The sequence below is a fragment of the Lithobates pipiens genome, unplaced genomic scaffold, assembly GCF_037356315.1.
Source record: "Lithobates pipiens isolate NorthernLeopardFrog02 unplaced genomic scaffold, aLitPip1_a1.2 Scaffold_16, whole genome shotgun sequence".
Classification (NCBI taxonomy): Eukaryota; Metazoa; Chordata; class Amphibia; order Anura; family Ranidae; genus Lithobates; species Lithobates pipiens.
In genome coordinates, this window is record NW_027507748.1 from 567,870,321 (window position 1) to 567,881,142 (window position 10,822).

Below are 10,822 nucleotides of genomic sequence, written 5' to 3' on the forward strand. Positions count from 1 at the left end.
TTTCTTTCTGAGCTTATCTTTCTATTCATGTTGACATATATGTCAGGAAGCAATGCTGATGCGAGTCTAGGCCATAATAGAAGTGACAGAATGGTTCTAAGACAAGACAACTCAAAACACTTGTATATAATGCATAGGTCAGTAAGTATTACGCTGTTACAAGGCCTAATGGCAATGTTACCTGAACTTATTTGTATTTTTCTCCCTGTCTTTAATAAAAACAAATTAAACAAAAAAAAAAATAGATGTAAAGAAGGCTTAAAATCTTGCATTTATTTCACTGTCAACACCCATCTGTCCCACCACATTGCCCTAACTTGTTAATATGGCTGTAAAAATTTTACCTACTTAACCACCAATCCAGATGTAGCTCAACTGCAGATGCTGGAAGTGAACCTCAAGCCACACTCAACCAAACTGCAGACCTGTCAAAACACACTTGCAACAGCACTTCCAATCTAATGCCGTGTACACACGGTGGGAATTTTGGCCAGTAAAAGACGGTTGAGAGCTTTTCGGCAGAAAATGCGACCGTGTGTATACTCCATCGGAATTTTGCTGGCCGAATTTCCGCCAGCAAAAGATTGAGATAAGGTTCTCAATCTTTTCAGACGGAAAAAGTTTCTTCATGATTCAAAAAGATGAATGTGATGTCCAAAGTTAAAACAAGCTGACATTTCACTGTAAATCTAAAAGTTTTACAATAGCGCTTTTCAGTCAGTTGTTTTGAAAACCTAGACAAACATGCAAACTTGGCCAAAATACTACTGGTTACCACTCAGGAGTCAAACGGTGGAACTACATTTAAAAATTTCCCGACCCGATAACACCTCCAGCCCTCTTATCAACCTAATAATAATGAGACCACACCTTCTCTTTGGAGTAAACTGGCCACAACAGCCTTTATTAACACAACCAAAATTTTACTCACTCCAAAGATATATATATAAATATATAAATATGTATATATACAACCATAACAAACATTTTGAACAACTCTCCCAAAAATCCAGTCTGGTGATCTCTGACGGTGACCCACTTTAACCCAAACACCAACCTCACTGCAGTACCTTTTAACATACCAGGCCTCCAGCTGTGACCGCTCAGAGACAACCAATTCCTGCAGTGAAAACATCCCAGTATTCCGTCCACCTTTCAGGAATACACCGGAGGGGCCCATATTACCGATGAGCCCCCCACCCCTTTTAGATCACCTCCGTTTACCGCCACCCTCAAAGACCACCAGAAAGATAACGCTGCAGCCCCCAAAAGGGCTGTTTTCACTGTTGTGACGACCATCCATCTGCCCCTGCAAGAAAAAACAAAACACCAACAAGAGACAAAATACCCCCGCACCAAAAACAACCCCACAGTAGGGAGGTAGGGGGGGAAAGCTGCCTCCTCCGATGCAATCCATCATGTACTGGATCCTGCTCTTGCTCCGCCCCCTTTATAACTCGCTCCTCCCCTTCCTTGATTTACTATTACCTGCCAATCCCTCTTCACTATTCCTGGTTCCTAGGCACCAGGTCATGCCCGCCCCTCCATTACCCCTCCCCTTGGGGTGGATCATTACAGGGCTCTCTTGACCTGTGTAGCCCAAATGTCCCTTTTCCTGACCTGATACCACCTCAAGCCCTCTTATCAACCTTATAATAATGAGACCACACCTTCTCAATGGAGTAAACTGGCCACAACAGCCTTTATTAACTCAACCAAAATTTTACTCATTACAAAGATATATATATATAAATATATAAATATGTATATATACAACCATAACAAACATTTTAAATAAAAGTAAAAATATATGTGGCGCTACCTAACCCTACACTATCCAATGCAAAATAATTAACAAATAAATAGGTGATATACTATAATATAAATACTACAACCAATTAAAAAAGCAAAGTGCTAAAAAAGTTCACATAAGTGGTATACTGTGCAATAAATCACAACCGTGCAAATAAATGCATCTAATATAGGCTGATACATATAAATAAATAATCAATATTCATAAAAGTGTATCAATAATAAAAAGTCCATAAGTGATAACAAATTAATAAAAATGCTTGATAGCCAATGCTGTGCCAAATAAAATGGTGAATGGTGACCATAAAACAAAGTCCATGCAGTGAAATAATAACAATAGCTTCCAATGCGTGACAGTCCACCTCAAACTTCAGTGCTTAACTTGTGCACCACCAGTTTCCCCCAGCCTCTCACCTCAAACATATAGCATTAAAGCGCTGTATATAAACAGATGCCACTTCACAACTTCTTCCTTATCCGTCCAGCCTCACATCTATAACGCTGTGCATATATAGGTGACACTTCCCCAGTTTCTCCTCATGCGTCCAGTTAGTCAAATAAATGGTTCATAAGGGATGGAAGAAAAACAGAGGGGGCTCCCATGTGAAGTATGTACATATATAAATTTATTAAAAAACGATATCCACACTTACATGAGAGCAGATGAAATAACGAATCAGTAACAACACCGACTTCCGGTCTCGGCCGCGACCGGAAGTGATACACGTAACACCTAGCTCCCCCCTGACGCGTTGCGTCACAGCCTCGTGACTTTATCTATTTTACTTTTATTTATCTATACTGGTGTTGAGATCACTATTTATGTTGGCAGCTTCCACATCATTAGACAGCTAGTAGCATTATTGGTTGGGTGGAGCGCATTAGTACCTTTTTGTTTGTATCTAAACATTTTAAACAACTCTACCAAAAATCCAGTCTGGTGATCTCTGACGGTGACCCACTTTAACCCAAACACCAACCTCACTGCGGTACCTTTTAACATACCAGGCCTCCAGCTATGACCGCTCAGAGACAACCAATTCCTGCAGTGAAAACATCCCAGCATTTCATCCACCGTTCAGGAATACACCGGAGGGGCCCATATTACCGATGAGCCCCCCACCCCTTTTAGATCACCTCCATTTACCGCCACCGTCAAAGACCACCAGAAAGATAACGCCACAGCCTGAAAGGGTGACCACCTTACCCTTGAGGGCAATCCCACATCCGCAATGCTTTTTGAATGCCTTCCTGTAAACCCAGGGACCATAAGTCAATGCCGACATCCGTGAGATGTACCCCATCCCTCCTCAGGAACAATCCCACATTAGTCTCCAGTTCCCTGTGTCTAATTACCAACCCCCTATTCTTGACCACAAACCTCCCCACCACCTTATTCACCCGGATCCTCGTCTTCTGAATACTCGCCACTGATCTAGCCCACCTCCACTGCGTCCAGGCCACGATGTCTGACCATAACAGAATTGCATTCGGGAACCTTGCTCGTAGCTTCAGAAAGTCAGCCTTTATGTCCCCGAGCAGGTCCCTGACCTTCCGCAACCCCAGGTCACTCCCCCCAGCATGGAGAACTAACACATCTGTGGCCTGTCCAAACTCACATACCTTTCCACCACACCCTTCACCCTATCCCACTGCATGCCCGGGATGCCCAACCAATGTAACTCCGCTTCTCTGCCGGAAATCCCCAGCTGCCTCCCATCCGGTCTCATGTCTCCTCTCCTGGCCCCCCAACAAACATATGAGTGGCCCACGATCCAAACGAGGCGTACTGCACCTCCATCTGAAACGAGAAACCAGAACATACTGACAAGGACCCCACAGTAAGCCAAACAACATTGCAAAATCCCATTGAACCGCTAGCTGCGGCCTAATGTATGACCTGAACCTACGCGACTCCCAACGACCGATCCTGCGTACCGATGCTTCATCCAACCCACACCGGGCCGCTTCCGTGGCCGCCCTCATGCGGAAGGAGTGTGAAGCATACTCCGTCCCCACCAAACCGCTATTCCCCAAACATCGCCGAAACACTGACACAAACTGAAATTTCAACAGGAAGGACCCATCCTCGTGCATAAGGAATGGACCCTCCCATCCCGGCCGTACCCCACGATACCCCTGAACCGCGGCCACTGGGCAAACCCGGGACCCAGGTAACTGAAACAAGCAAACCTCCATGCCCGACCCCCTGGTCAGTTTTCGATCGCCTGAGAAGCAGCCAAACCTTAGCAGCCTCCACCCTTATGTCCCCATCCAACAGCTCCCCCGGTACCTTTTTGGACGGGCTGACCAACTCCCCCACCCGAAACGCCCCATAAAACGCTAAGGAAAAGGCCGCTGTAAACAATAGCACCTCAAACAGTGATGTGCAAATTGAGCCAAATTTAGCACATATGGCAACCAAAGTCTCGAACATCACCGGACATCTAGTGTCCACTCGTTTTGTCTGTTTCCGAAAACCCTGCAGCATCTGTCGTACCCAAAAATCCTTAGTCCAATCCTCCGAACCCAGTAATTTAAACAGAAACGACAAGCCTACCATTTTCTTGTCAATCGCGGCCGCTGAGGACCCACCCTCCGTATTCCGGACCACAAAATAAAGCACCAGCAACCGCCAGTCGTTGGCATCCCCGTCCGTGGACACCTCCTGTACCAACCCCTGCCATTCCCGCCATACCTTTTTGTATGAGGACCAGGTGGACTGTACCAACCCCTGCCATTCCCGCCATACCTTTTCGTATGAGGACCAGGTGGACCCACTTATGGACCAGAGTATCCATCCCGCGGCGACTCCAAAGGCAGCGCCCACATCCACTCCAGGCAAAGGATTCCGTCCGCAGCCGCGCCAGGTGCCAGTTCCCTGAACTTGTCCCACTGAAAACGAGACAGTGAGTCAGCCAAGGAATTGTCCACCCCCCGGGATACGAACGGCATACAGGAATACGTTTAAACGCAGGCATCGAAGGACTAACTGGCGTAAAACTCTAATAACCGGGGGAGAGGATGCCGACATGCGATTCACCACCTGCACCACCATGTTATCGCAATTAATCCGCAATTTCAAGTTCCTGCAACTCTCCCCCCACAGCTCCAATGCAAGCACTATCGGAAAGAGTTCCAGCAACACAAAGTTGCCCAGGAAACCCGCATCCTTCCATGACTGTGGCCATGGTGCTGCACTCCACTTGCCCTGAAAGAACGCGCCATAACCCATTGACCCGGCCGCGTCGGTGACCAATTCCACATCGAAATTGCTCACTGGCCCGGTCATCCAGACCACTCGGCCGTTTTACGATGACAAGAAGTCATGCCACACACCCAGATCGTCCCTGTGCTCCTTAGTCAAGCGAATGAAGTGTGTCGGTGATTATATGTCGCCAGAACACCCGCCCCATAGGTATGATACGGCACGCAAAGTTCAGTTTTCCGAGCAAAGACTGCAAGCTTTTCAACTGCACATTCCGGCGGCCCTGAATCTCCCGAATGTCCCTCTGCAAGTCCTCCAGTTTGTCCAATGGCAACCTGCACTCCATGGCCTCTGAATCTATCACTATGCCCAAAAAGCTCAACACCTCCACTGGGCCCTCCATTTTTTCTGCCGCCAATGGCACCCCGAAAATGCTCGTGATGTGCTGCAACGTAGAAAGGAGAATCGCACACACAGCGGAAGCCCGGGGACCAATGCAGAGAAAATCATCCAAATAGTGAATGATCAATTCAAGGCCAAAGTCATCCCGCACCACCCATTCCAAGAACGAGCTAAACTGCTCAAACACGGAACACGAAATGGAGCAGCCCATGGGCAAACACTTGTCCACGTAAAACTGCTCCCGCCAATGACAACCCAACGGCCGAAAAGTGTCCGGGTGCACCGGCAGCAACCTGAACGCCGACTCAATTTCCGCCTTCGCCATAAGTGCCCCCCGGCTGTACCGCGATACCCACCGGCAGCTGCGTAAAAGGACGTGTAGGACACCATGCAGACCTCTGGGTCAATGAAGTCATTGACCGAACCACCCTTTGGAAAAGACAAGTGGTGTATGAGCCGGAATTTGTTCGGCTCCTTCTTGGGGACAACCCCCAGCGGAGACACCTCAAGATCCCCCAAGGCTTCCCCACAAACTGACCCCCCATGCGTCCCAGGGCAACCTCCTTGCCCAACTTGTTGTCCACTACTGTGGGATGCTGCAGTGCTGACCTGAGGTTCTTCGGCAACGGCGGCACCACCGTCAGGTCACAAGGTATCCGGAAAACCACCCGGAACCCCTCGGCCAACAGCCGTGCAGCCACACCGTCCGGATACTTACTTAGGAAAGGAAGCATCCTTTCCACTCTCACCGGCGTCGTCCCTCTTGTTTGAAGCGTCGCCGGGAAGCTTTCCCCTCTTAAAGCACCGAGACAACGCGTGGGCCCCCTCCGCAACCCGAACATTCGTGCTTGAATCTGCACGCGCCCTCAAACTTGCAGGCACCCTCGTTGAACTGCCAGCACACTCCCCACTTCTTTCCGGCCGACAGTCCTGAGGAGGGTGTACCCCCGGCCCCCCCTGAAAAAACTGAGGCGGGGCCCGAGCCGAGGACATTAGCCGCATCCAGAGACTGATGTCCTTGTGGTCCCACCGTAACTCCTGACGTACCGCCTTCCGCTGCCGGAATTGTTCATCGTATCGGAGCCACGCGACACCCCCATACACCCTGTGGGCCTCCCCGATGGCGTACATATAGCAAAACAACTCCGAGCAGTGCTCAGGGTTCTTCTCGCCAATGATACTCGCCAAGATCGCAAATGCCTGCAACCAATTTGCAAACGTCCGCGGTATCAGCCTGTAACGCCTTTTTTCCTTGTCATCTTTTTTGGTGTCATTGGGCTTGACCGGATCCAAGTTGAATTTCTCTAACGGGAGCAGCGAGAATATTTCCACATACTCACCCTTCGCGATCTTCTCCCTGACCTCCGGCTTCAAATGCGCCCCCAGCGGGCCCTCGAAGCAAATGTACACCTCGCACTTTGCCACATCCCCGATCCTAACCACGTCCGACCGGCCGGTCGCTACCTCCACAACCTTTTCGCCACTGGACCCCCCACTCCCCATGACCCCCCCACCGCGGGGGCTCCACCACTGCGCCCGGTGTCGCCCCTGCCGCCCCCCAAGGCACCGCCAGAGCTGGTGTGCCCTGACCCCCCCAAACCTCTCCACCCATGCCCGTAGGCCCTCCAGAAGCCCCGGCATTGGTGGCGTGGGCCCCAGCACAGCAGAGCCGGGCCCCGCCACCTGCTGTTCCCCCACACCCCCACACACCGGCGCCACCGGTGCCGTAGACCCCTTGAACCACCCCCAGCAATCTGCGTCCCCTCGCCCCCGGCTGCTGCCTCAGGTGTACCATCCTTGCACCATCCTCCGCCATCTCCAAGCCGTCCAACAGTCCCCCGCTCATGCTGGGGCCCCCACAGGGCACCCCCACGTGACCGGCTGCCGGGCTGGAAGATGGGGAACCGGCGCCAGAGCTGTCCGTGGCCCCGCCCCCGCAGTGGGCCGGCGGCGTTCCGACTGCCCCGTGCCACGACAATCCTGCTGCCACCGCTTAGCAGGGGGCTCAGTTGTTCATGAGGGGTGGGGCCGGCGAAAAGGGCACCGGCGGCCGAGACCGCCGGGCCTGCTGCACAGGCTCCCCGCTGCCACCCGCATCCGTGTCCTCCCCATCAATTCAGCCACTTGCCTGGTGAGCCATGCTGTCCTCCGCACCGCCGCCTTCTCCCGCAGCCTCTCCAGCACTGCCTCGATCGCTGCCATTTTAGTTGGAGGAGCAGTGATGAAAGCTGCCTCCTCCGATGCAATCCCTCGTGTACTGGCTCCTGCTCTTGCTCCACCCCCTTTATAACTCACTCCTCCCCTTCCTTGATTTACTATTACCTGCCAATCCCTCTTCACTATTCCTGGTTCCTAGGCACCAGGTCATGCCCGCCCCCCCCATTACCCCTCCCCTTGGGGTGGATCATTACGGGGCTGTCTGACCAGTGCAAACAAAACATGGACATTCAAAAGGCAACTGATCATTTTCAATGTTTCCTATACTACATTTCTTGAGAATAGTCCGGTTGCTTCGCAGGGATGACATCATCCAAACGACTGACTCCACCTCCCATCAAGGCAAAATCAGGATGCATTGTTCCGATGCAGTCAACGTTCCCTCTCATAAAGACATTCCATGGTGTCTGCATCATAAAAGCCAACTTTTCCTTTATCATAGTTCAAGCAAACCCCAATTCGACTAGGAAGGGGTATGGTGCGCTCATTATAAGCTGTTGAAACATTAGAGGCCTTTGGGATAACAAACTTCTTCATTCCTATAGTTGCCAAGGTAAATGGTAGAGATGCATAAAAGGCAACATCTTCACTGTCAAGGCCGCTGTCTTGATCATACCTTGGGCTGCTGATGTCACAAGGATTGTGCAGCCATTCTTGCAATTAGATGTCCGATGCAATTCCAACTTTGACCATGTATGAATAAGGCTCTACAGAGAAGGCCTAGATTAGTACTTCCCCTTAGTTATGCCAACATCAGCAATGATATAATCCAGGCACAAACAGCAGCCCACTTGTACTTGCTCTGCTCCAAGTAGCAGGGGAAGGCCGGCTATGCTTTCCACAGTGTCCCTTCTGTCATTTAACAGGAGATGTTGTTTGTTGTACCCATGCTTGTCATCAAAAAAGAAACTAAACACTGGTGCAGGGGGCATCCTTAATACAACCTCCTTGCTGTGGGGACTACACACAGACCCTTTGAGTCCCTGCTCTCTAAAGCAGTAGGAACTGTTCAAATCCAGATCAGACAGGACTTTGCTAGTACTGGTTGTTTCCACTTCATTCCACATTGGATCTTCCTTTTTGTCAAGCTTTCTGTATTCAAGAATGTAACTGTTTGCAAGACCCAAGTCATTAGGCCTGCTCCAACATCTTTTAGCACTGTTGTAGATCTTGCTTTCTTTTTCCTTAATTTCAGGCATCTCCAGAGCTTTATTAAATGACAGTCACTTAGCAGATTTTCTTCCTTGGAAACATCAGAATAATCTTCAAAGCTGGCATCTGCAGCTGGATAAAAAGTTTTCAGGGATTTTGATACCTTCAAAATTCTTGTGTACAGCTGCTTTGCAGTCTGAACAAAACATGAGTGGTCAGTTTCTTTTAACACTTCCTGTGCATAGCCCACAAGCCCGTTATTCTCCAGTAGACCCTAGTATTCTTCCATTTGGTTCTGCAGCCTTTCTAGTCGAGTAGCACACATTTTTTCCTCTCTTCTAAAATATTAAATAGCTTTTCAAAGTTATACGTTGCTTCTTCTGTAGCTCGTTCTCCATTGCTCTCAGTGTGCTTTATCAGGATCTGCAGGTCAGAAATTTGGGTCTGAACTTGGATTTCTTTGCTGAAAAAGACACTTTCTGCATGGTTCTTGTGCAGGGAGACTGGGAGGCTATTGTGTGCCTGGTTGCTTGCACTTACTAGGGAAGAGAACTTGGAACAAATAGCGGGACCCATCAGGGTTGTGTATGCTATGTAACCAATTGATTACGGTGGAATTTCACCTGAGAATGAAATTTCCATTTACCCCCTTCCCCCCTTTCTTTATTGTCAACTTTTTTTCTGGGTGTGGGTACCTAGTTTTGACAGGTACCCACCTCAGCACCTGCCCACAACCTGCAGGGACCCAAAGATCGGCAAAGACAGGCCTGGGTGAAGACAGCGCTGAATTCCTGAGCTAGTAAGTGTCTTTTCATTAAAAGTCAGCATCCACAGTATTTGTGGCCTTTGGTCTGATACAGTAGACTACTGAAAGCCAGCCATGTAATGTAAACACAAGGTATGCAAAAGATCATTCATTTACCATACTGTGGAGGAAACCAATTCAGCTTGAGACACAAATTTAAGTAGTGATGAGTTCAGGCATGCTCAGATACTAGTCCGAACCTGTCTGGGTCATCCCACCTGGAAGCTGTCATCTGGACAGTGGCAATCATAAGCAGCCAAGGCATTCTCCACCTGGCACCTCCTGTATACATGCAATGGCAGGACAGGGAATCCTTTTGCCACTTATAACAGTACAGTACAGATGACAGCTTCTTGGTTGGATCACTCAGGTGGGTTCAGACCAGGATCCGAACATGCCTAAGCTCATCACGACTATTAAGGTTTTGCATACATTACAGCTGCATATGATTCTGATATACAGTATGTAGTTTGATATTTCTAAGTGTCAAGAAAAATAATTTTATCCAGCAGGAGTTTTTTTGGTTAACTATGCATAATTATTTTTAATTTTAAATGTTCTGTCATACACTAACTAAGCATGTTAAAGCGAATTTGTGTTTCATAGGAAAGCAATACATTTCAATAAAATTTAGTGTGTTATATTTTTATGTAAACCGGAGAGCAGAAAGGTAAAGAACATTACATACTTATACATTATACATGAGTCCCTTCCAGGCATAATAGTTTGTCTGCATATTCATCAGTGCAGTATACATTATTCATGAGGGCCGCCTCACGTAAACATTTTGTGATGCAGCTGGTAAGAGAAGTTTTATTAGAATGCATTTTAAACATGAGTTTTCAGAATAGAAATAGCAATCCACACAAAAAATACAGATAAACATGTTACAATTATATATATAGCATACTGTATGATTAATAAATGTCTCAAAATGATATAAATATGTTAGAAATTACTTTATATGAATAATGCAAATGGCAAAGTTGCCAGGCAGTACAGTTGACTACTCTTTTCAAACAAAAATAGTTTTACGTTTTTCCACTGAGGTAGATGGTGGTAGTTTCTCTGAAAAAATGGATAGCCATGCCGTGTACACACGACCGGACTTTAGTGCAGAAAAGGTCAGACGGACTTTCAACTGAGTTACGACGGACTTCCGAACGAATGGACTTGCCCACACACAGACTAAAGTCCATTAGTTTTGAATGTGATGACATACGATG

At 48.2% G+C, this 10,822-nt stretch overlaps 1 pseudogene; it reads right to left on the minus strand.

The window, feature by feature from the left end:
• Positions 1-7,905: 7,905 nt before the first annotated feature.
• Positions 7,906-9,367, minus strand: LOC143984184 (E3 ubiquitin-protein ligase TRIM36 pseudogene; annotated as a pseudogene).
• Between the last annotated feature and the right edge of the window lie 1,455 nt (positions 9,368-10,822).